The 27,293-nt window shown below is 40.3% G+C and overlaps 2 protein-coding genes across 2 annotated transcripts in view; one reads left to right on the top strand and one right to left on the bottom strand.

Moving 5' to 3' along the window:
- The window catches only part of pals1a (protein associated with LIN7 1, MAGUK p55 family member a), a 163,802-nt gene extending 152,543 nt beyond the window's left edge, over positions 1-11,259 (bottom strand). The window contains exon 1 of the mRNA XM_028821461.2: positions 11,038-11,259. The gene's annotated coding sequence lies outside the window, so the exon portion shown is untranslated. The remainder of the gene's footprint in view (positions 1-11,037) is intronic.
- Positions 1-27,293, top strand: part of si:ch211-10a23.2 (Galectin-related protein A-like) — a 493,745-nt gene that overhangs the window by 396,927 nt on the left and 69,525 nt on the right. The gene's annotated exons all lie outside the window — the stretch shown is intronic.

Here is a 27,293-nt window from a genome sequence, read left to right as displayed (position 1 = left end):
CAGTACATAGTCAGTCTTCAGTAATGTTCTTTGTCCACTATTTCGAAAGCACAGTTTCTAATAATTGCTCACAACGGTGGCAGCCTGCCGATTCTGAATTCTCTCAGTCACTAGGTGATAAAGTTTGGCTGCTCCCACATCAGTGCTTTCCCAGGATTTCAAAATACAATAACGTTTTAAGAACTGATTAGTCACCAGTAAATAATCACTCAATGGTTTTCATTTTCCACAAAATAACTCATCTTTACCATGCATATCACCTCCGAAATAATTTCAATCCTTAAAAACAGGAATCATTAATAATTATGAATAAAGGTTCTTGTAATAGAATAATACGATTGTCAGGTCTTTAAAGCTATTAGAAATTTGGTTAGATCTTAGTGGTTACAGTCAGCTTCCTGCCACTGCATATAATTACACAGCTTTAAGGAACATGTTTTCTCTTTTTCTTAATCCTGGCAATATGGTTTTAAATGCAAACAGCAATTATTTTTATCTGTGTATATCCTTGCATCGCCTTTTTGAAAACGAGGACCTGCAAAACAGAAATATGCTGCAGAGTTTAACAAAACTCAAATCCAACAAATGAATCAAACAGAAATCACATGACCTGAATTGGTTTCATTTTGTATGAAATGTGCCACTCATTCAATTTCAAACACAATCATTCTTGGCACTCATCAACATGGACCAGCAGGTTACAAACAACAACTGAAAACAGTAATTGACACAAACAGACAAGTACCAAATAAATGTTCTCACAACCTGTAATAAGAAAACAGGTTAATAATATATAAAGTTTACAAATGATAGATAATAATAATAATAAATAATAATAATAATAAACATAATCATAATACTGTATATACTGTCAAAATGTGTTTTTTGTGTGGTATATCTTGAAGCATGGTGAAATACACAATCCAGCATCACAGTCAGGACAATAGTAGTGCAATTCCCTGGAATTTTCTTTCCAGACTGTTCTGCTTTTGAACAGCACACTGCACATGTGTGATTGACGCGAGTGTCACTTTCGGATTCATCAGAATCACTTTCAATTTCACTCTCCGAAGACAGATTCACTCTGTCATTGTTGCTTGTTTCACTCTCAAGAGCGTGCAACAGCTGGGCTGATGAAGAACATTTCTTACGAGATGCCATTATGAGGCTAGGAGAAGATGTGTCTGCACCATTTCCTGGATAACACTCGGCCCTGTTGCTTACACAAGACACGCTTATATATCATTTCCCGAGCAACATTTGGCACTAAATCTGTTTGTACTTTTACATTCCGAGTAATCCTTGGGTCTAACGCTTACGTGAGACGCATCTACAGTACATAGTTGCCTGACTGACGCGCAGGACTAACACTTTTAGCACTGTTTACTTAGTTTATTCCATTAACAATACCTTCATTATTATTATACCAACAACACTGGGTGTAGTGCAAGAAGCACACATACTGGTACACTGGTACTTTGGGAGGCTCAATCACACAACCAAGTAGAACAGAGTGTACTGAGAGCAATTCGGTACCAGAAGCATATTAATAAAGTGTCACTTTAGTTTTAATCCAGCTATTTGCTAAATTAATGTTGAAACTGTGTAATTAGGTGATGCAGTGGCCAGTGTCCATACGTCAAATCTTCAGGGCCTCAGGTCGGGAATGTAAAAACTATACATGTTTATAAAATACAAGAAAATGAACACAGGCTCCATGCATGTTTTAGATGCACAGTGACCAATGATGTTCATTTTTTTTTGTGCAGTTTAATGTCAATACCACTTTGCCAAAGAAGAACTCCAGAAGTGCACTTGCACATGTAAATGGAGGTTTTTAAGAAACAAGGTTACTCACCTCATTCCAGTGTTGTTTGTGTATGTAAGCACAGCATAAGTCTCTTGTGTCCGATGCCCACCTGGACTTTGCAGACAGCAAGGCTGTGCTCTTTAAATACAGAGGCAGAGTGAAAACACTCCACAGAATGGGGCAAGCATCTTCGGCTACAGCACCACGCTAAACAAATTCATATTCAGTTCAACTTACCGATTACAACTTTCAGTACAATAGTATGTCTCCATTGCAGGTCCCACTGATAAGAGACACATGACAACATTTCAGCACGTGTTGTAATGAAGCAAGCATGGATTACAATGAAAAACAGTAACAAACACCAGTATACACACAAACAAATGGAAATAAATAAATAAATAATTATTTGACATAGACATGAAATAAGTACCAAACTTAACATAGCCCTTCTCAGATGGATTTATTCCAATTTAGGATTTCTGGCCCCAGAGTGTACCCCAACAACATTAAGCGCAGGGCAGGAAGCAACCTCGTATGGTACACACCGGTCCAACTTAATGTCACCAGTTAACCCAACATGCATGTCTTTGATAATATAAGAGGAAAAAAACCCAGAGGCACAAAAAAAAAAAAAAACAAACAAACAAGCAAGGATTCTGGACTGCAAGGTATCAGCTTTTACCACCAATGCACCAAACATAACAAGTAATACCAAGACGCTCTACTGTAAGTAAGCTAGCTGCAAAATGACCATTATTGGTCACGTGGTGCTAGAAACTGAGGACTACTGTAGATGATGTGATTACAAAGAGCTGTCTTGATCACAGATTTCCTGTGCAACAAAAGTTAAAAATTCATAGGGTAAAGTTGCTCATTTTTAATCCTCTGGCTTGGGGATGTTGCAGGGTTGGCAACATTTCATGCAGTGCTTGGTGAAACTGCTGCCGGGCCCGCTTTGATGCAAGTGGCCGAAATGCTAAAAAGACGGAGTGCTAGTAGTGACATATCAAGTGCCATCAGAGGTGTAATATATGTAGGTGCACATTTTTGTAATTTTTAAAACTCATTTTCCTCAGAATATGGTTACCTTAAAACAAGAACCAGTCACTGATCAATCTCAGCCAACTGCAAAAGTTAATATTACATTTTAGCTCCAATCTTTGAATGTCAATTCCAATTTAAAAGAAAAAAATGTGCCATACAATACATTTTCTGATAATCACAAACAATTCTAGTGTTCTATAAAATATATTAAAATAATACAAGTATTAGTGATAGGAAATACAATTTTTCCTAAAATAAAATAAGAACTGTCACCCTGAAACACAATGAAGCAGAATATAAACATGAGCTGATTTAAAATAACAAAAATTCAAACTTGTAGAGTAATGAAAACATGAATCTAAATTCTGCCCACGTTAACAAAACCACCTTTGTATTATGTCAGAAACTAAAATGTTTAAGATGTATAATTGTACCTGTGTATTTAGTTTCTGCCTCTTGTTTTTACAGTGTCAGAAGAAAGGTCTCGGAAAGAAACACTAGCCTTTCCACTTTCCTGCCAGCACATCAGCTACTAGTTTCACATAAGCCATGAGGGGCTTCCCTAAATTCACTATCTGTGCTGCTAAAAGGGGACATAAAGGCTTGCCAAAATAAGGCTCAAAGCAAATCAACTGTGACTAAACACAATTTGTGGTACACAGACAGGAAGATACACCAGGAAAAGTCCTAAAAACAGATCTTGGAGATAGACAGGAAAAAAAAAGGGAGACAACGACAACAGTGCCGGCAAGGAGAGAGTAACTAGGCATGCCACTGACGGTCCCTGTCATAGGAAGACACGGTCATGCTGCACATTCAAAATGGCCTGTAATCTGAAGTCTAAGGAAAAGCAGATACTTCCTGATCACAAATGTTTGCTGAACCAATAATTGGCATTCAAGTAACAATTAATGACCTTTTTGGCTAACAACAGGTGATGCTACTTGAGTTTGTCCTGTGACCTGCATGGATACTGGGGCAGAAGGGACAGTTCTAGTCAGCCATGCTTGCAGGCGAAATGGCCAGCCTACCTATGAGCCAGGAAATGGACAGGGAGCAACAGAATGGTTTAAAAGTCACATCAAACTAGTGACCTACCAGCTCAAGAGTCAGGCCATCAAGTACAATGACAGATCACCGATCAGGAGAAGGAGAAAATGACACATTTTGTAGTAGTTTTGAGATGGGCAAGTGAAAAATACTGTATCTCCTCAAGTAGCAGATAAGAGCAAAAGAATCCTATAGCGTCTGAGCACCTCAGTCAGACCTGAAGAGCACGACTTTTCTCACTGCTTTCTTTGGTTGGCAGTTTGTGTTTTCTCGCTTTTATTCTGCACTACCTTTGATACATCACTGATGCTAGAGGGATGGTTTACCCCCTCATATACAGTATGTATATAGAGTAAACAGTCATCTTACTGTAACTTTAAAGGATGACCTTCTTTAATGTTATGTCTTGTGCGTACCCAATACAAACACATACATACAGTAAACAGCATCACCCTGTGGTTTTTGTGCCAGCATCAGCAACGTGCAACATGACAATTCCACCAAAACATAATTGGCTGGCAGTACCCTGCAAAACAATACTTCAGACTTAATGACTGCAGTTGCTGGATCTTATTGTCTTGAGGAGCTCAGATTACACAACTCAACATTGAAGGAGATGACAACTTACTTGACTGCACTATGACACTTCAGCACAGTTTCAGCTTTCCAGAATATTGTGTCCTTGCTTCATTCTGACAGCCAATTGATAGCATTGGTGCCTGTACGAATGCCTTCCGAGTATGGCAAGACTGGATACAATCTCTGCCTCTCCTTTTTCCTTTTCCCATTCTGTCATGGCACAATAAACACTGCAATTTAAACGAACATCAAATAAACGTAGTGATTTTTAGTATTTAAAGGCCATCATGTTACACAACCTTTCCAGATAATTTCAGTTGCAGAGACACTTGGAGGGAGTCACAGCATGATCACCAGTTGTGTAGTCTGGCATATCCAGCATATTAGTCCAACCAGTACGTAACTTGCCACAACAAAATGTCATAAGTCACTGGGTCAGGCTCATGTGTGTGCGAGGGGGTTGAAAAGCAGGAAGGACAATGCATACAGTAAGCAGGAGTAAGAAACACAGGTGTTTAAGACGTCACAAACAGAAGAGAAGCCTGTCTGCTCACTGTCTCCTATTTTATGAACCAAGACAGAATAGAAAAAGGAAAACTCAATGGATGTGGGAAGCATTCATTCAGCACAGGCTCTATCAGGCAGCACAAATTATTGGGTGTTAGAAAAAAGGCAAACTCGGGAATACTTTGGAAATGTGAAACTGTGCTGAAACATCATTGTGCAGTCCTGTAAACTGTCATGCCCTGTGATTTCGAATGGTGTAATCCGACATACTCAGGCGGCAAGATCAGCCAAGCAGTTGTTTGATATCCCCTCCACCTAGGAGTCGTGTAAAGTGCCACTGGCTCAACAGGGCTCTTCTAAATAACATGCCATCAGTATCTGTGGCACTTTAATGGGGTTACGATATTGTTTTAATGCATTTTGATTTGTGACTAAATATTTCTTCAAAAAACTGCACATGATGGTATCTGAGGTAGCGGTGATGGTACTGTTTCAGAATGTGGCACACAGCATGATAAAACCAACATGTTAGGTTAAACTTCATTTCTTCTTTGAACATTTATTATTTCCTTTACAAATGTTAATAATAGCAAAACTAAATTCTTGAAACACTTCATTACACTGTGGTGTCTGTAGTCGATAATTAGATGTTGGGATAGAATAACTGAAAGTATGTGCACACCTTTCAACATGTACCGTACATAGCAGAAAGACAGAAAAAAGTGCAACGAGTTGAAAGAAATGGAGAAGCCTTCTGCTTGGCTTCAAAAAGGTGGAAGGTTCTTTTCCTTAATAACAACAACACTGCTAGATAACCAATATTTATAAACAGAAAGAGCACAATAACTAAAAAGAGTGCATTCATTCATTCAAGCAAGCTAATGAGTCCTGTGGCATATAAGCTAAAAAAAAAGCAACTTCTTACTAAACATCTTAAAAATAAAACATTCTGGTATTCTGTAACTGGTACTTATGAAACAAATACAATCACAGCACCTGAATGTAACCAAAGCACTGTTAGCTACCAGGCAGAAGTGCAAAATCAAGCATGTAAAAAGTGTGTAACTTTTAGGGCCATGATTCAAACTACAGGTGTAACATTGTGAAGGACAAATAAAAAGAAAAGCCCAAAAGCAGAGGGCAAATGCTGACAATGGAGAACCTGACAGCTGACAATCCTGTTTTCTTTTGATAAGGCAAATGGCATGTTCTAAAGCCACAAGAGTAGCTTATATCACATATACATGGCACAGTTACATTTTTTACTTTTATGTCTAACCAACATGCAACACATGGCCACTCTCCAGCACTTTGAATAACAAAACCTTATTAAAAGTTATAACTTCATTGTATTGAGGTTGCTGCCCTAAGACCACAAGGCTAGGAAAGTCCTAGAAGTGCTGAACTCATGCTGCTGAGGAACCTTTAGCAAACACTGCATTACCGAGACAACAAAATGCAATTCTAATTTAATAAAGGAAAGCTAAATAGAAAACAATGCAGCAAATAAAAAGGAATGATAGTGAGAGTGCTAATATTATTTGAGTCTATTATACATCCTGGCCCTCATTTATATAGTAAAATAAACGGTGAAAATAAACAGAGCAATTCCATTAACAGCTATAAACAATCAGGGTGCATTCACCTCCCAGGACCTGAGTTTCAGACCATCAGCTCCTTCCCTCTCTGTGACAGTCAATGGCCTCTAACGGAACGCTATTAGCCTTTTTTTTTTTTTTAATTTCCTATCATTATCTCCTGTTTAAAATCTCCTTTATTAGGTTACAGAGTCAGATGTATTGGAATGAACAATGAAATGCAAATTATTAATATAAGCAACAAACATCTTGGAATGGGCGTATGGACAACAATGTCCTTTTTTGTGCATGTTTAAGGGAAAAGAATAAAGAGCTTGAAGCGGCCTGCCTGTTAACGCAGGACATCTGTGAGATCACACATAATGTTTAACTTTGTGCTTTGTTCTGTGATAACAGTTCGCTTATAAGAAGTCTTATTTCTTATACTTTAGACTTTTAAAGTATTTACCTAGTATGGGACTTACTCAGATGTGTGTTTCTGGAGTTTATCTAAATACTAGATGATTATTTATCTAAAGCTGAGCGCTGATAGGTGAAAATTAAAATATATTCAAATTTGTTATGTAAATGAACCAAGCTGATAATAGGAAGCGATCTGTATGGTTTCTTCAAACTGCAATAAGGCTGCATTAACAAAAGCATGGGGGACTCCAGCTATGTGTGCCAAAAAAAAGGATGCCCACGTTTGAAGTACACAGGCAGCAATAGCTCAAGATTCTGCTTTATTTAGTATTTTCTGCAACAGTGTGTTATGAGTGATGTCATAATTCTTATTGACTGCATTGCATTATTAAATTCATATCAATTATATGAGGCTTTTACACTTAGACCAATAGCCCATTAAATTTAAATGCTAGATCAAAAAATATGCCATTGCAAAAGAGCCTTTTGGAAAGTGCTGCCTTTGGCATTAGGTGTAATTTGGAAAGTACTGGCTAAGCAGTTGTTTTAATTGCTCATTCACCATGAGCCAGAGGCTCTTTTCATGATAAACAAACAAACAAACCCACAAATTTCACTCAAAGACATTCAACGTATTGATTTGTTGTGAACAGAGTCAGTTAAATATGCTGCTAAATACTAGTGCTAAACTAATCCTATACAAGACCATCAGTTGGTTCAATTGACTAAATTTGTGAAAGGCCTGGAAAATCAAGTAACCATATACCAATTTCTTTAAAAAGAAAAAAAAGCTTAAACAAATAATTATGGCCTAGTTACTAAAACAACATTTTTTCAAGTGAATAGTAGTGTAGATGTAAGACTGCAAATTTTTCTGCAAATGTAGAACTGCCCTAAAGATCTCAATCTACTCTAATTTGCCCTCCGGCCCAGAGACGTTCCCTTGGCCATATCAGTCGGAAGGGTGTTTACATGTCCCTCTCTGGCAGAAACGACACTGTAGCAGTTCGAGCAAATCTAACATTTTTTGGGTTTGTCTGTTAATTAGTTGTCCCACAGTGAAAAACAAATTTCAGCACTGGCATCAGGAACTTGCCAATACTGTGCAGCAGCAGGGCACCACAAAATCTCACCTTTAAACTAAGCAGTCCACAAAATAACATGCAGGGAGCAGAGAGCACAAAATGATTCAGACTTCCCTCCAAAGGCACCTCTGCTGTACATCTACTCTGTGGTAAAGTCATTCTTTAAAGTCTGCAAGCTCCTTGTCAATGTCCGTGAAGATCTTGTAGGCCAAGCGTCACTCTTGCTACAGCTGCTATGTTACACTGCACACCATTTTGACTAAGCAGATTTGATTTTGCACATGGTTCCAACCAAATGCCATGCTTCCATATTGTACATGCAGCCTTGAAAATAAGGCTGAAGTGCAGAACAGCATTTAAGCTTCAACTACCTTCATGAAGTTAAGACCGTATAAACACGGCAGAGGCATAAAAATCATTTCTAAACTTCTCCCCAATACATAAGCTGAACACACAAAAGGAAATAAAGAAAGTTAAACAACCTGTACAACTTTAAGCAGAGCACTAAGTTAAAATTTCAGAACTGTCACATAAAAATAACTATTGCAATCTAAGTAACAAAATCAAACTGCATTTTAAACATATACAATATTTATTAAAAACTAGCCAAAAAGATGTCATGTTATGTAAGTTGTACAATACCCGAGTAATATCAGCAACAACTTTCGCTTTCTCTCACGATGATGTGGCATCCATAAAACCAGGGCTATGGAGCCTGTGCTGGCGTTGGCAAAAATGAACCAACTCCAACTAAATGCAAACTGTAATATAATGTGATAAAATGTCCAAATTTAACATGCACTAACTCAATTAAGCTTTTTTTTCTAGCCTTTTGGTAAAAATATGGCCTCTTTTCATTTTTTTTTCGTATGTATATATAATGGCAATCAACGTTTGAGGCATTGTTAGCCACAACACAACAGCATTGTCGCCACCTTGAAACCCAAACTAAAGAGTAGGCTGATGATTCACGCTGGCAGTGATGAAGTGCCTTGCACCTTGTATGTTGTGTGCTTTCAATCATCATAGTAAAGTCTAATTGCAAACAGAGGAGTCAAAATCAAAAGTTTTGTACACCAACTGCACAGACCTGCATGTGACAAATACAAAGTGTATCCTCCAGCTGTGCAATGGCTCAGAAACGGTGCACAATTTACAGAATTTCAGGTTATAAGTGTTGGAGACGCGATGCATAGAAAAAGGACAAATACTTTACTACACAAGTGACATTACCGTCATACTACTAGTGCCCAAGATGTTGCCTGCAGCCACATTAAAAAACACTAAAGGCAAAGCAGCAGCAAATAGAATTCTTTGCAAGAATTCTGTGTTATGACTGATACAAAAAAAAAATGAAGAGAAGGCCAGGGGTTAGAGAGCTGGACTATAAAACAGCAATGCTGCAGGTTCAATTCCCAAAGCACCTGCTCCTGCTTATAATGCACACAGACACACAGCTCCTCCTGTGTTTTGTACTTTGCTTCTAAAAGCTAATGCAAAAGCAGCAGTATACAGTAAATTAGGTTGGACATAAAAAAATCTGTTATACATATTTAACATTTTTTAATGTTACTTTTAAAATGAATCAGATGCATAACGCATACTTAACAGCCGTCTTCACATCGCAAACAAGCTGACCATGTGTGTCATTAGGACTAATATTTTATTGCATACATCAGTTTTAACTTTGGTCCTTTAGGTGGATATACAGTGAAGGCACAATCCATCCCTTAAGTCTGCTGGTCAGAAAAAGTAGTCTTTACACAAGTTCAAAAATTACTACTGACACTGCTTCAGTCAAATGGAAAGTCCAGATTGCCCCTAGGCGAGTGTGTGTGGGTGTGAGGAGGAGCATTCCATCCTGGTCTGGTTCCTACCTTACAAGACTCAAGATCTTTAATACTTTAAACTGCAACAATGGCTCAGAAAATGATAGGTTGGTTGGGGGGTACACGACGAACCACCTCAGGATCCCAAATTAGGACCCGGGGGCAGTCCAGAAACGGGTGACATAGGTTGGACTGATGCAAATTTGCATAACAATGCTTTTTTTCCTGTTTAACTTTGCTTAAAATTTCTTTAGAAACTTGCGCTGGCTTTCACAAGCATTTGGTAGGTGTGCCTGTCATTAAAGCTGTCTCGAACTGGTTAACCTTTGTGTTTAATAAAAAACGATCTTATTGCTTAATATTTACTTCAGTTAATTAGGACAATTTAAAAGGCTAGCAGATATTTTTCCTGACTCTTATCATACAGCGACAGTATAATTATTCATATCTGTAAAATAAAATGTTGATGAACGTAGAAAGTTAGATTTCCTGTATATGGTGCCTTTCTCAACTTTTAAGAAAACAAACATGAAAACAACTGAAGCAGATCTCGCAAGGGTGAGTCACCTGCCCAAGCTATAAAACTAAACTGAGGTACAGAAGGAATGACGCGCAGTGTCCTTTGTATAGCAGACAAAACCATAGAAATCGGCCACTGACCTAATCCCACCGCATTACGAATACAGTAGCACTTACAGTACATCTGCGCCGGGACACGTACTCAAATAGGTTACTCAGCGCATAATCGGAGTATGTTTAGGACAACAGCGATCATTTGGGGTGTCATATGATAATCGGGTAATTGTCTCACTCTGATCAAGACATCTGGAGATCCCTAACATGAAGTCAACAACATCCCCTAGCCTAGATGACCCCCCACGCACTCCACCCAGGGTCCAGTAAGCGGTGGAGTTTCCTACTCTGTTTTCTGGGATCGGCTTTACCCCCGTAGCCCCACTTTCCGAGATGTTACTAGAGGGCTCCTGTCCCCTTTTACTTGCACTACGATGATCAAGACGACGTCGGCGATCTCGTCTCTTTGGGCCTGGGAACGAATCCTTCGTCCAAACTTCCACACGCTTTCTTTCGCTCTAAAACCTGTTGACACCGACCGCCGCGAAACTGCCTACCTTCACACGCTCTCTCGTCCCGGACCACTTATCCTCTCCGTTTCCTTACAAGAGAAGTCGACTGAAGCAGCCCAACTCGATAAATCCCGTGGGAATTAAGGAAAGATAATGGTCCGCGCACGTAGCGTCTAATCCCAAACCGAACGCTCGCTCGTTGTGACTCCTGCAGTAGACGCGCGGCTACAGCAGCGACAGGCAAGCCGCCTTCTCCCAGCAACTCCACTCGAGCTGCGGTGCTGAAACGCCTCTTCCAATTGGCCAAGCCCTCCGCCAGGGGCGTTGAGAGAGGGCATGAGATTGGCCAATCGCAAATGGGCTCTCATGGTACCTCGGCATACTCGCATTCCCTGGGACAAAGGTGAACAAGTACGATCGCTGAGGTTAGGCTTTTGAGCGCGTCCCTTCTGCGTGTTGTTTCACTAACTTCACGAAGAATTTCCTTTCGAATTAGTTCGAAGTCTGCCAGCTGGTGGCTTTCATACACATTCGCTTTCGTTTTAGATTGTCGGTCCATTCTTTAGATCTGTGCAAACTGGTTTGCGGGGTGTTAAGATGATAAGTCGTCTTAAGTATCTTAAACTTAACGAGATTCAGAACCAGCGACAGTTTGGGAGGTCAGATGAGAACAATGGCAACACAGTTTGCTTTTGTCATTTCAATATAGATGAGTTTATACCCAGACATGTAACAAGTGCAGCGAATCCAACAAGTACATAAACCCCGCAGACAAGGACGCGTGACCGGGCGCTTGATTCAGCGCCGTGGGGTGGCCTACAAAAACGGGCCAGTCCAATATGCAGCCCTGGATTAACAACATGAAGAGTGCATCACATCCAGTATTAAAGGATCCTCCTGCTAAACCACGGCAAATACTAATAAAGCACACAGTATACTTGGGAAAATCCCATACCATACCAAACCTGCTTAATCCTGAATAGGGTCACGGGGGACTGGAGTCTATCTCATCAGGCATAGGGCGTAAGTTAAGAACAATCCTTGGACAGAACACCATGTAAGAGCAATCTTGGGAGAGGGCGACAGCCCAGAGCAGGGTGAACACACAGACTGGTACCTTAGGGCAAATTTAACATTGCCAGTGTACCCACACTGCATGTCTTTGGACAGTGGGAGGAAACTCCTACAGACACATGGAGAACATGGGACACAAACCCTGGTCACCTTACTGCCAGGCAGCAGCACTTGCCATTCATAATTATCAAATATAGTACCTTTACTATTAGCTATCTATTATATAATACATTTACATGTACAGTATTTGTTTAGCAGACGCTTTTATCTAACGGAAAGAAGGTCAACATAATTGAGTAAACATCAGTCTGGGGGACCAAGGATTACAGGACAAGGGGACATCACAAGTGAAGAGCTTAGAACAAAAATGCAAGTTAGTTACAATTCCTAAACAGACAGAAGTTTATTTATCCCCGGGGGAATTTGACTTTTTATATAATAAAAACATATAAACTAATATCAGTTAGATGGAAACTTACCAAACAAGAGGGTCTTCAAATGCTTCTTAAATGCATTGAGGGAGTCAGCATTTTGAATGAAGGTGGGCAGCTTATTCCACCAGCCAGGAGCTGCACAGGAAAAGTGTCTGGACTGAGATTTGATGACACGCAGAGGTGGCTTCACTAAACGCCACTCGTCAGACAGACCTGAGTGGTTGAGAAGGAGTATCGGATCTCACAAGTATCTCCATATACAGTATATAAAGGTGCAGACTCATTGACTACTCTGTAGGAAAATATCAAGGATTTAAACTTAATATGTGCTGCTACAGGAAACTAATGTAGTGACCTCAAAAGAAGAGTGACATGTGCCGCCTCGGCCGGTTAAACATCAGACATGCTGCATACTGACCTGGCGGGTGTTAGTGATAATGAACCAGGCTGAACAGAGATGTGGTGCTAAAGAGACGGGCAATTTGGATGACAAGTAGGTCTGTGTTTGCCAAGTTGAGTTGGAGATAGTGCTCCTTAGTCCAGGTTACAATATCAGTGAGGCATGCAGCGGTTCTAACTGATACTGTGTGGTCCTCTGGAGGGGACAGCAAGTACAGCTGCATATCATCAATATAGCACTGATAACAGAAACTATGGAACTGGATGAAAGGGCCAAGTGAGATGGAGTATAAAGAAAAGGGGAAATAAGAGGGCCCATCTTCGATCGTTGGGGGGAACCCTCCATGCTTGCCTGGTGCATCCTTGACATCTCTTCATGCCAGGACCCACGGTAAGATCTGCACAAGAGGTAGGACCCAGTACAACTGAGGGCAGTATTGATGATGCCAAGGTCAGAGAGGGTTGCAAGGAGAACCTGGTGATTGCCCATGTCAAAGAGAGAGGAGAGATCTAGTGGGATGAGGACAGAAGACATGTTGGTACCTCTAGCCTGATGTAATACTAAGCAGAGCCGTGTTGGTAGAATGGCCAATCTTGAGGCCAACTGATTAGGATCAAACAGTCTGTTCTGTAGAGAAAAGGAAGAAACCTGGTAAGAGACATTTCAATATTTTAGATAGAAATGGGAGAAGACGGACTGGTCTGTAATTACTTACTTGAGGTGGGTCAAGAGCGGAAAGGACATCAGGCACATCTGTTGTTTCCAAAAGGGCAATTTGTTTCTTCTTTGTGTTAGTGAGGGAGGTAGACCTACTGTACTTTTTTCACTGTCCTTTGTTAAAACAGACTAAGGTGCTTTGGACACTTGGGGTGAAAGCCAGGATGACTGGGTGAAAAGTGTACCAATATGGACGTGGTCAAGATGAGCCCAAAGAAGACCTGGGTGGAGATGGTGGCAGATGACAAGAAAAGAATGGATCTCACCACAAAAAATTCTCAGGACTGTGAGGAGTGGAGAATAAAGATTTGGAGGGCAATCAGCTAATATGACCAACATGCACACTACTTCATTTTCATTAAAAAAAACAGCTTTTTTAACCCAAAACAACCTATGTCCATACTGGTGTTTTCACTAATGAGTATCTCCATCCACACTAACACAACCCAAAGAGCATATGGCGTAGACGTTCACCTACACTGCCCATGTGTGCATCAGTGGAAAATATCCTTGAAGGGAGGGTGAAGCCCCCACAAAACTATAGCGACTGGTAAATGATTTGCCTTTTGTGCGTATATGCAGCATTCAAACTACAAAACGCATACAGGTAAGCAATTCTTCTGTGTCCACTAGATTTGTACTGAAATTTTGATTTCTGTTTCAATACTACTTTTGGACCACAGTTCTGGTACCAAACGGATATCTCCAAAACTCCTGTCTTATGCTGCCTTCCTGGCGCACCGCTGCCCCCTGCTCACTAAGAGCCCCAATCGTGTCAAAACAATGAACAAATCCCCCGTGAAGGGAGGAAACCCCATTTAGTTTAATTTCATGAAGTCTATGAAATGGATGATAGTGCCTGTTGAGTGAAGCGGTGGGGAGATTGAGAAGAAATCTGGTGTTTACTTCTGGTACCAAAAGTCTCGAAATGCTGGACCTGCACATTTTTAAAATCTGAGTTTTTTGGTACTTTTACCACGCAACCCCTGTGGTCTGCTATGATGGAATAAGGTTTTCCTCCATAAAGGGTGACCAATCAGGTAATGAGATGTAGTAATGAATCTAATGAGGTCCAGTCAGGGAAGGGTTACACAATCAGCACAAACCAATCGGAGTGCGACTAGAAACCTGCATGTTCAAAAATCTGCCTTTTCACCAGCAATGCTGAAGCTGTGTTTTCAAAAGTCTTTATTTTCAGGCCTTAAAAACATAGTTGTGTGAGCGGGGTCTTGAACACAATAGGAAAATTGGAAGGTAAACCGGCAATGATGATGATGATGACGACACTGCATTGTTACAAATTAACAATGCTAATCGCTCATGGTGATGTCACTTCATCTGTAGATCAGTGCACCTGTGACAATATTTCAAGAAATAAGCTGCTATTGCTCAAACGAAAACAATCCAAAGAACTAACATGAATGTACAGTATGAAGTCGTTTAATTCTTTTATTTAAATTTTTAGTTTTTGGATTTTGTATTTAGCATTTTGTGTAAACTTTGGTGTTTTTGCATATTTATATTTTGAATTTAATAATAAATTTATGAAGTACTGCGTTGATCCCCCCCACCCCAGTTCAAACCCTAAAGCCGCCCTGACATAGCATCCCTTGCATCCTGCTGTACCAGCAGCATTTCCGCCATCTTTGCTTTCATGCTGGTGGCTTGTTTCATTTCCTGTCGCACTGTGATGGCAGTTGCACTTTAGCAGAGTAGTCAGAACAGCAATGGCCCAAGGAATGTTTTTTTACCCTCAACCATCAGACTCTATAATGAGTCACCACTCGGCCCAGGTGGTCTTCTTCTCTGTTTGCTGAGTGGTACTGAGCTGGTCCAGCAGACAAGTTAACAATGTCATCATGTGCCATTATACAGTGACAATGACCGACATCCTCTACTGTGAAACTGGAACTGATAAGTACAGTATGTGCAATTATAATCACATTAAGCAAATAACTACACATTTACTAACTTACTTATTAAAATTCTTGTTATACGTTTGTTTTTGCCTTTTTATGTCTGCTGATGTAAACCTGCAATCTCCTTAGGAATTAAAAAGTATCCATCTATTATATAGTGCCTTTTACACTATCTATCATATCATGTGTTTCTTTTTTTTTTTTTTTTATATTTTTATTTTATTAATTTTCATTGTAATCATTCCATACAAACAGATCCATTTATAACCCAACAAATTTGAAAACAAATCAAACCCCATCCCTGAGAAGGAGAGCTTAGCTAAAGGAAAATTTCTTTAAGCTTTTTAATAAGGCAACATTAGACAAAAGAAGGGGAGAAGTAAATATCTATATAAATAAGAGATGGAGAAGGGAGTTAAATACAATAATAGTTAATTCTCTTATTCTAAAATAATATTGATTAAATCCTGCCAAGTTTTGAAAAAATTTTGTACAGATCCTCTAACTGAAAATTTGATTTTTTCCAATTTCAAATAATATAAAACATCAGTTTCCCACTGACTTATAAGAGGAGAATTAGGATTCTTCCAATTTAACAAAATAAGTCTGCGTGCCAAGAGTGTAGTGAATGCAATCACCGTTTGTTTGTCCTTCTCCAATTCAAGTCCATCTGGAAGGACACCAAACACAGCTGTTAATGGGTTAGGAGGGATTGTGATACTAAGGCTGTCTGAGAGGCACTTAAACATTTTTGTCCAAAATGATGTTAGTTTGGTGCAGGCCCAGAACATGTGACCCAGTGAGGCAGGAGCTTGGTTGCAGCGCTCGCAGGTTGGATCCTGGCCTGGAAACATTTTGGACAGTTTTAAGCGAGACAGATGAGCTCGATATATAATTTTTTAGTTGAATAATTCTATGCTTTGCGCATATAGAACTCGAGTGAATTCTCTGCTTTGCTACCTTCCACTCCTTTTCTGATATATTGATTAAGAGATCTTCTTCCCAATGTCCTCTTGGATCTTTGAAAGGTAGGGACTCTAATAAGATTTTATATATTGCGGAAAATAGTGTTTGTTTCCTCGGAATTGAGCAGTATTTTTTTCCAGCATTGTGGAGGGTGCAAGGTGGGGGAAATCGGGCAATTTCTGTTTAACAAAATTTCTAATTTGAAGATAGTAAAAGAAATGTGTAGCTGGGAGGTTAAATTTTGAACGTAATTGTTCAAAAGATGTAAATATGTTGTCTATATAAAGATCTCTGAGCATTTTAATCCCAAAACTTTTCCAGGTATTAAAAAACTGGATATACTTGCGAAGGTTGAAAGAGGTGGTTCCCTTGCAAAGGTGCCACTGATAAAAGATTTTCCATCTTAAAATGCTTCCTAATTTGGTTCCATATTCTGAGTGAGTAAAGCACAATTGGGTTATTAGTATATTTGCGATAACTTTCATTTATTGGAGAGCAGAGCAGGGAATATAAAGAAGTACTACAGGATTTTACTTCTATTGCAGACCAAGCCTGTGTATGTGCATTTATTTGTGTCCAGGTTTTTATGGCTTGTATGTTTGCTGCCCAGTAATAAAACTGAAAATTAGGTAAAGCCATGCCACCTTCTGCCTGAGGTCTTTGTAGGGTCGCTCTTCGGATACGTGGGTGTTTTGAGTTCCAAATGAATGAGGTTATTATTGAATCTAACTGTTTAAAAAAACGATTTATTGATATATATTGAAATGTTTTGAAATAAAAAGAGAAGTTTAGGAAGGATATTCATCTTAACACTGTTAATTCTTCCGGCTAGAGTGAGATGAAGGGTTGACCATCTATGCAAGTCTTGCTTAATTTTTTCCATACAGACGCCAAAATTTTGTTGATAAAGAGCTTTATGTTTACTTGTGATATTTACCCCTAGGTATTTAAACTGATCTGCTATGGTAAAAGGTAGGGTGTCTAATTTAATATTATATGCTTGTGAGTTCACTGGAAAGAGTATACTTTTATTCAGATTAATTCTAAGACCAGATATCTTTTGAAATTCTGTTAGTGCTGTTAAAACAGCAGGGACAGTGTTTTCTGGGTCCGATATATATAAGACCATATCATCTGCATATAGAGAAATTTTCTGTTCCAGTCCTTCTCTGACAATCCCCTTTATCTGATGAGAATTTCGGCAGTGAACCGCCAGTGGTTCAATAGCGATTGCAAACAACAGTGGCGACAAGGGACATCCTTGTCTGGTACCACGTTCTAGTTTAAAGTAGTCTGAGCAAATTTTATTAATACAAACTGAAGCTTCTGGACTGGTATACAGTAGTTTAATCCAAGCACAAATATTCGGGCCAAAACCCAAATTTCTCCAATGCAGTGAAAAGGTAATTCCATTCGATCATGTCAAATGCCTTTTCTGCGTCTAATGATAGTAATATCTCTGGGGTGTTTGATTTTGCTGGTGAATATATAACATTAAATAAGCGTCGGAGATTTGAAGATAGATGTCGGCCTTTAATAAATCCAGTTTGATCTTGTGATATTACCGAGGGCAGCACTTTCTCCATCCTTCTAGCTAGGATTTTTGAGAGTATCTTAACATCATTATTCAGGAGTGAAATTGGTCTATATGATGCACATTGTAACAAGTCCTTATTTTGTTTAGGAAAGACGGTGATTAATGCTTGTCGAAATGTTTGAGGTAGTATTTGGTGGTCTTTAGCTTCTGTAAATGTTACCAATAAGAGTGGAGCTAGCTGAGTGGAGAATTTCTTATAAAACTCTACGGGGTAACCATCAGGGCCTGATGATTTCCCGCTTTGTAGTGACTTTATAGCGTCTAGTAATTCTGTTAGCGTTAGAGGTTTATCTAGTTCCTCAGCACTTAAAGCATCTATTTGTGGTATTTGTGAATTATCCAGAAATGCATTAGATTGCGTGTTGTCTTCTTTGGGCTCAGTGGAATATAAAGACTTATAGTAATCTCTAAATGTGTGCATTATTTTATTATGGTCGATGATTTCTTCTCCATTCTTGTTGGTGATTACTGGTATTGCATTGTGAACTTCTTGTTTATGAATTTGTTGAGCTAAAAGCTTATTAGCTTTTTCTCCGTGTTCATAGTAATGCTGTCTAGACTTATAAATAAGTTGTTCAGTTTCTTTAGTTGTTAAGATGTTAAGTTCTGTATGCAAGGCCTGCCTTTTCCTGTGAAGAGCTTCACTTGGACGCCTGGCTTGTTCTTCATCTATTCTAGTAATTTCATTTCTTAGCTCTGACACTTTCTTGGTTTCTAATTTATTTCTATGGGAAAGATATGAAATAATCTAGCCTCTTAGGAAGGCCTTTAGAGTTTCCCAGAGTGTTCCTGCAGAAACCTCTGTAGACGTGTTTGTCTCTAGGAAGAAGCTGATTTGTTTGGATATAAATTCTGTGCAGTTCTCGTCTGCCAATAAAAGAGGGTTAAGACGCCATCTGCGAGGTGAGTACGAGGGGCTTATTGATTTTAGCTCCAAGACTAGAGGGGCATGGTCAGAGATAACAATTGTGTCATATTTGCATGATTTAATTGTAGGCAGGAAATTATTATCTATAAAAAAATAATCAATTCTTGAGTAGCTATAATGCACTGGTGAGTAGAACGAGTATGTTCTTGAGTTTGGGTTAAGAAACCTCCAGGGGTCTGATAAGTTGTGATCATTTAAAAACTGTGTAATTATCTTTGCAGTATTAGATGTCGTCCCCCCTGTCACAGGAGTCCTATCTAAGAGTGGATTTAAAACACAATTAAAGTCCCCAGCCATTATAATTTTATGAGTGTTCACACTGGGAATGGATGCAAATAGATTTTGCATGAATTCCTTATCATCAACATTGGGTGCATAAACATTTATCAAAATCATTTTACTGTTATATAAGTTGCCCATGACCATCACATATCTCCCTTCAGGGTCCGACACTACCTCTGATGCTACAAATGGAACTGTTCTATGTATGAGAATTCCCACCCCTCTAGTTTTCTTTATAAAGCTAGAATGGAACATTTGGCCAGTCCAGTCTTTTTGTAATCTGAACTGATCCTTGGTTAGTAAGTGGGTCTCCTGTAAAAATACTATTTTAGCGTTTAAGCCTGTTAGGTGAGAGCATACTTTCTTTCTCTTTAATTCGTGATTCAGGCCTTTAACATTCCAGCTCACAAAGTTAACTGTCCCATCATGGAGACATTGATTCTGAGTTTTTAATGTCATTTTATAGTTTTAATTGGTAACACATATCATGTGTTTCTTATGTTATCTATTTACAGTGCCTTCCGCTCTGCGCCTGTGTTTCGGACTTCATGTCCACTGCCATACCCTAAAGATGTGCTGGACTGTGTGATCGGCAGCTCTGAATTGGCACAGTGTGTGTCAGAATGTGCCATGATGGACTGGTGTTTTCTACAGGGCTGGTACCTGTCTGCCTCATGTCCAGTGAGACCAGTTTCAACGTCCCCTTCACATTACGGTGTAATGAGCAGCTTTATAAAGTGAACGGATAGGTAGTTTGCACGCTCCTCTTTTCATCAGGCTCCACTGCGATATTTTTAATACTTTACAAGATTGATAACAGGGGCATGATGATGTTGCCACCTCACAAAACCCTGCACCTGGGTGTTTTCAGGCTGGAGTTTGCATGTTCTTCATGTCCACATCCCCCAAGACATGCAGGTGAAGCAGCGATTCCAAACTGGCACCTATGTAAGCCATCTGTTTCCCCGTCCACAGCTTTGACACCACTATGGCTGGGTGGGCTGGCTGTGCCCTGGATGACATGGGTTTAAAAGGGTGATGGTAGGAGATCTATGGTGCCACCCTGTGGCTAGACATCAGTGTTGCCCGTGTTAAAACCCTGTTTTCCTAGTAAAATCTTCAAGGACATCCTTTATGAGTTTCTAAGTTATATTTGAAAACTTCCAAGAGCTTTTAGTCCCACCAAAACAAAATTCAAAGTATCCTTAAGCATCTGTCAGTAGTCTCCCTGGTTTAGCCGCAAGCTCCAGAAGGGAGACTTTGAGAATAAATCTCTAAACTCGGCAGCTTTGGGCAACTCCATTGGAAAGTATAAAAATAAAAAGATGATGATGATGAAGATGACAAAGCAGGGCCAGGGCTATGTGGTTAAGGCAAAGCGTCATATCTGCAAAATCCCTTATTAAAGTACAGCATATGAGACAAAAGTGGAGCCACTCAGGAGCACAATAAACAGTAATTAAAGAAGCTAACTGGAGAAACAGCGCTGTTCTGCCGTAATGCACACCTTGGAGGAGCTAACCCCATGACAACCTGCACATTTTCAGAGTTTTAGATCTTCCCCGTTTCACACCCAGCATGTTAATTTGTGGTTTTGTAAAAAGGGATGTTCAGTGTCACAGGTAATTCTATACCATAAGGCAGCACGGAGGGGCCTCTGACCCACCATGCCAGGAGACGACACACAAATTTAGTTTTCTGAGAGTCTGTCTTGGAAAGTAAATGGATGGATATCACCATCGGTGTGGAATCTGCATATTCTCCCCCTGCCAAAACTGGTTGTGGGTATTAATCCCACATCTCAAAAGCAGACATGTTTGGTTAATCGGCCCCTTTAAATGGGAGACCTGCGGCCATTACAGGCTCTGCTGCCTGTTTCGTTCATTGATTTGACATCCATAACCGCCCCTGTGACACAAGGGTGTGCCATTAGCAGACCCCCATAACAAAACTGATGGGTAGTCTGAAAATATTAAATCACCAGTGCAACAGTGGGAGACAAAAGGAGAGCAGAATGTAGGGAGTACAGTCACCCAAGGGGTTGTGAAAGGCTGGCAATTAGTCACAAGTCATAGGACATGACATAAAGAATTGGGAACAAGCAAATTCATGGCCTAGAGCAGGGGTGTCGAAGTCCAGTCCTGGAGGGCCGCAGTGGCTGCAGGTTTTCATTCTAACCATCTTCTTAATTAGTGACCAATTTTTTCTGCTTATTACTTCTTTTAATTAATTTGACTCTGGCCCTTTAGTTGTTTCTTTTTCCTTAATTAGCAGCCAAACAATAATGAGACACAAAGCAAGCCGCCACATCACACAATATCTGAAAATAAAGAAAGGTGATGGTCTCAGTAAGGTTGATCTCTCAACTCACCAAAGCACTTTGACGATGTTCTTATAAAAAACAAAAAATCAACAGTTTTGGAAATGTCTGCTGTTGCAGAACGAGAGCAGCAACAAGCCATGGAATTAAATATCGAGTTTAATTCATAGCAAGCATCAGCTTCTCATTAAGAAACTGGTTGGAGTTTGAAGCCCAAGTTTAAGCTGGTCATCTGTTGGCTTGTTTCACATCTCATTTCTGTTTGGCTGTCATTTAATGAGGGTGGCACGGTGGTGCAGTGGGTAGCGCTGCTGCCTCGCAGTTAGGAGACCTGGGTTCGCTTCCCGGGTCCTCCCTGTCTGGAGTTTGCATGTTCTCCCCGTGTCTGCATGGGTTTCCTCCCACAGTCCAAAGACATGCAGGTTAGGTGGATTGGCGATTCTAAATTGGCCCTAGTGTGTGCTTGGTGTGTGGGTGTGTTTGTGTGTGTCCTGCAGTGGGTTGGCACCCTGCCTGGGATTGGTTCCTGCCTTGTGCTCTGTGTAGGCTGGGATTGGCTCCAGCAGACCCCTGTGACCCTGTGTTCGGATTCAGCGGGTTGGGAAATGGATGGATGGATGGATGTCATTTAATGAGGAAACAAATCAATTCAGAGGACTGAATCCTTCTAACATGGCTGTTAAAATAAAGGGAAAAAAGTGAATTAGCAGTGAAAACTGGTCACTGGTTAGGAAAAGGGTTAGATTGAAAACCTGCAGCCACTGCGGCCCTCCAGGCCTGGAGTTTGACACCTGTGGCCTAGAGAAATGGCTTTGGACCTCACAAACAGAAGAGGAGCTTGCCAGTCTGATGTCTCATGTTTAACGTACCTCCAGAGAATGGGAAAAAGAAAAAACAAAAAATCCCGGGATGGGATTGCGGCTGAACTTGCTGCAGCTGTTTACCCTTCATACGGCGCCGGCTTGGTCAGGCAGCACACTATTAGCTGTCAAAAAAAATGGACAAGGGGGACTGCGCTGGAAGGTCATACTCATTAGATTAATGTGATCTGGGCTGCGATTTTCAGCCATTTAAACTGACATGGTCCAGCAACAAGGTCAACAATGTTCTGCGAAGCGGGACACGTACACACCTGAGTTAAAACCAAAGAGACCAACTGATCTTTTACCAGAAACACAAGACAATAATCAGAATTGTAAACCAGAAAGTAAGTCAGAAAACCAAAAATAAATTGTTGAGTTTGTTGGACATCCCAAGAACCAAATGCCAAGCGTCCATGCTGCCCACCACTGGACTCTGGAGTGATGAACCACACTTCACTATCTGACAGTCTGATGGAGCATTCTGTGTTTGGCAGATGCCAGGAGAATGCCACCTTCTGCACTCCATAATGCCTACTGTTAACGTTTTTTGATGAGGGATACTGGCAGGGGTTGGGCTCGGCATCCCTGGTTCCAGTGAAGGGGACTCTTAATGCTACAGCATACAAAGAAATTTTAGAGCCAACAGTTTAGAGAACACAGAATGTCTGTGCCCCCTGTGCACAAAGACATGTCCGTAAAGACAGGGAGTGACTCAAGTGACCTGCACAAACCTACTGAGCACATTTGGGATGAAAAGGCACACTGACTGTGATCCGCATCTTCTCATTCGACATCAGTATCTGACCTCACAAAGGGGCACAAATTCACACAATCCAAAAAATCATAGAAAGAACAATGGAGGTTGTTAAAGGGGGGAACTCCATATTAATGCCCTTGGTCTGGAAATATGGATGGTCAGGTGTCCACAGGCCTTTAGCCATACAGTGTTTATACAGTTATACAAGGACAGGACTGTGCAAATGTCTTAGGCACTTGTGAAAAATTCTGCGTGAATGCTTTTAAAAATAATGCAATGAATAATTTTTAATAAACAACAAACTTCCTACAAAGTGCAGTAAACAGAAAAAAAAATAAACATGAATGAACTCAAGTCCACCCTTTGCCTTCTCTTAGGCCCACTGTCATGCAGTTTCTGAAGGTCCTTGTGTGGTCAGTTCCATTACACTTCCATTGCAGATGTTGGCTGTCTCAGTTGTAATCCCAGTCTGGCTCCATGATGTGAAGATCAGGGAACTGTAGGGTTGTGTTGCAGGATTCTCTGATCCCCCTTTTATAGTTTTGATTGTGTTTTTGGGATCATTATCATGCTGCTGCAGAATGAAGTTGAGATCAATCTGACACCTCCCTGATGGTATTAGATGGATGCATAACAATCTGCCCATACTTCTCAAAAGTGAGTGGGCCATCAATTTTGATCAGATCACCAACTGCGTTTGCAGAAATGTTTCCTCGGTCCTGCATAGACCCTCCACCGTTTATCCATGTACTGCTCTCCAGTCTTCTAGTGGGCAAACTGCCTACTTTTAGAGCCAAAATTTTCAGATTTTAACTCCTCAGTCCTACTATTTGTCTGCCCCTCAGTCCTTGTGTTTTCATGAGTAGCTGAATCATTTAGCTTTATTTCTAACTCAGAGGAATGGCTTTTTAGTCACAACACTTCCAAAAAGACCACTTCCAATAAGCCTGTAGTTGGGTGGAAGAGAGTCACAGTTCCTAGCTGAGAGTTTTGCTAGACATCTTCTCATTTTGAAGGCAACTAAACTTGATGCATTTCACGTTTGCTGCGCTCAGTTTCCAGGGCTGACCACTGTGTTTCTGTTACACAGCCTTACCTGTTTGTGCTTCTGCAGAAGAGCTTGGACAGCTCATCTGGAAACAGTTGTCTGCTTGGGAGGGGCCTTGATGGTGCCATCTTGTGTTTTGTCACCATGCTCACTATTGCCATGATTTGCAGGTTAAATCTCCACATCTACTGTGGGCCCCCATTTTTAGTATGCCTGTCCCTGGCCAGTTTTGCTCCCTCTACACGGCTGTTTCTGTTTCAGCTCATCCCTTTGAGTCAATCTGCACACATTGTCATTGATCAGCAGCATCTTAATCAAGCACTGGGTGGTATACCTGAAAAGATATTGTGTGTTTTAACTGGAAAGTGTTCTATTAGTATGTTGGTGGCAGTCAGATATCTTATTGCATGGATTCACATTTTGCAAAAGGAATGTCTGGAACTCTAAAACAGCACACTCTTTTATATTGACATATGGAGCTGAGACGTGACCAGTAAAAGGAGCACAGCAGGAGAAGTTAGATGTGGCAGAAATGAGAATGTGGAGATGTATGTGTCGAGTTAGAAAAAAAGGACAGAAAAAGAAATGAGATCATCAGAGGTACAATAAAAGTGGGAGAGATGTGTAAAGTACAGGAAAGTAGGTTGAAGTGGTATGAAGTTGTCATGAGGAGAGACAACAAATATGTGGGCAAAGGAGACAGGAGAAGAGAAAGAGAAGGAGGTCAAAGCAGAAGTGGATGGATAAAGTAAAAGAAGATCTGAAGGAAAAGGGCTTGGCTGGAGTGCTGTACGGAGAAGGCTGGTCAAAAACATTTACACCACATTGAAGTAGGAAAAGATGAAGAGGAGGAAAGAAGGGGTTAATGTAAAGACACCACAAAACGACTGAGATTTCACATCCAAAGAGTGTTAAAAGGTCATACTGTATTTGTTCTAAAAAGGGAACTTGGCCAAACAAAATTATGATGATACAGCAGGAACTTTAAGTGATATGTGCCCTTCCTACTCCACAGTCAAAAAATGGGGCAGGACATTTCAGCACAGAAGACAGAGAACATCCTGAGAGACCACCTAACATAACAATCCAAGTGTATGTCACTCACTCCCTGATCTTGAAGCCGTTTTTCTTAAACCATGGGTTGAGCCATTTTGAGTTTCGGGTTGGCGACGTTGGGTCGTGTATGGCTGCTAGTCACCAATTTATTTATGGCAATGGGTTGTGTATGGTTGGTGAAATGTGTCATTTAAGCAATTCTAAAAGGGGGACAAGGGTCTGGTGACCATCATGGAACAGGTCTCAAAAGCACTAAGTAGGGCAAGCTTGAGAAAAAAAAAAGTTTAAGAAACCCTGTCTTGCATGATCAACAAATATGTGCTAAAAAGACAGCAGAGACCTGGCACATATCTCAGGAAGATGTAGGCTACATCATTGTGAGAGCTCAGACATGAGGGAGCTCTCAACTAAATGGGTTCCTACATGCCTCAATGCTGACCAGACGGGTGGTCGAGTGGTTGCTTCACACAACATTTTGGACTGTTTCAGTAGGGATCCCTGGAGATTGTTAAATAAGCTTGTTAGTATGGAAGAAACTTGGATCCATATGTGTGAGCCAGAGACTAAAGAACAACATGTCCACAGAAGTCAGCAGGCAAGGTGATGGCTTCTGTCTTCTGGGACAATGATGGGATTCTTTTTGTTGATTACTTGGAAGAGGGTGCAGCCATCACTGCATAGTACCACTTATCACTGCTGGACAAGCTGAAGCTGGAACTGGTCTACAAACGTCAAGCAAAGCTTTCAAAGTGAGTCTTGTTTCATCAGGACAATGCGTCTCTTCACACGGTTGCCATCACACAGCAGAAACTGGCCAATGTATGCTATGAAGTGCTGAAACACGCGGCCAACTCACCTGACCTGACCCCTTCTGACTCCTGACAAATTTTCAAGCATTTAGGAAGCCACGTGAGTTGCTGATGAGTGGTTTGTGGTATAACCACCAGAGCTCTTCTTTGACAGGTAGAAGAAGTTGGAGCAATGAAGTGTGTTGAGCTCCAGGGTGATATGTTGTGTAAAAAAAAAGTTTCAAAGTTTTAGTTTGTTGTTATCTTCTAAAGGCCAAAGACTTACCAGTCTACCCCCATCATCATTTTTTAAAGCATTGTGATGGCACTTGACCAAAATATGATTTTGAACATAATCACAGTTAACAAAGCACTGGTTTAATACTCCAAAATTATATGCAGTTAGTTTGAGGTTAAACGTTCTTTTCAACCATCACTATAAATATGACTGACTGATATTCATTTAAGAGTAGGGAGAGAAAACAGATCTGCCAAAGGGCAAAATTAGAGAACTGAGAAATAGAATGCCTTAAGGGTTTAGACACGCAGATTTGGTCAAGAATTACAGAGTGCCAAAGGCAAATTAATCATAATCATCATCGTTTCAACTGAACCCAAAATCAAGGTTTGAAATAAAAAGCTCCTTACTATACTGACTTAGATAAGGAGACAGTATTTTGAAAGAGATGAGCCAGTAAAAGAGATGTAGTCAAATTACAGGGTGAGACGGACACAGAAAATCAAAGTACACTTTTACCAAGCCAAAAACAAAACACAAAAAGCAAAGCCAAAAACATGGCCAAAACACTCTCAAGCCTGAGATAAGGAAAAAGAAAGAACAGCACAAAGTCTTTTAGGGCACTATCCACAACATGAAAACATGGCAGACAATTCCGACAATAAAACCTATTGTATTAACACATTGGATGTCGGAAATTCCACAACCAGGCACCCAGCAACAGTGAGTTGTGTCTTGGCAATGGGAGATACAAAATGGCAGAAGCCATAACAAAATCAAAATTGGGGCAGAAATTCCACAAAATATTCTTACCAAAGTTATATAATCTTTTTGTGCAAAAATAATCTAGATATTTGGAGTCTTCATAGACCAGAACCCCTAACAGACACGTAAAGACCAGAAAAAGCTGTAAA

The sequence above is a fragment of the Erpetoichthys calabaricus genome, chromosome 16, assembly GCF_900747795.2.
Source record: "Erpetoichthys calabaricus chromosome 16, fErpCal1.3, whole genome shotgun sequence".
NCBI lineage: Eukaryota > Metazoa > Chordata > Cladistia > Polypteriformes > Polypteridae > Erpetoichthys > Erpetoichthys calabaricus.
This window is presented reverse-complemented; position numbering and strand designations above follow the sequence as displayed.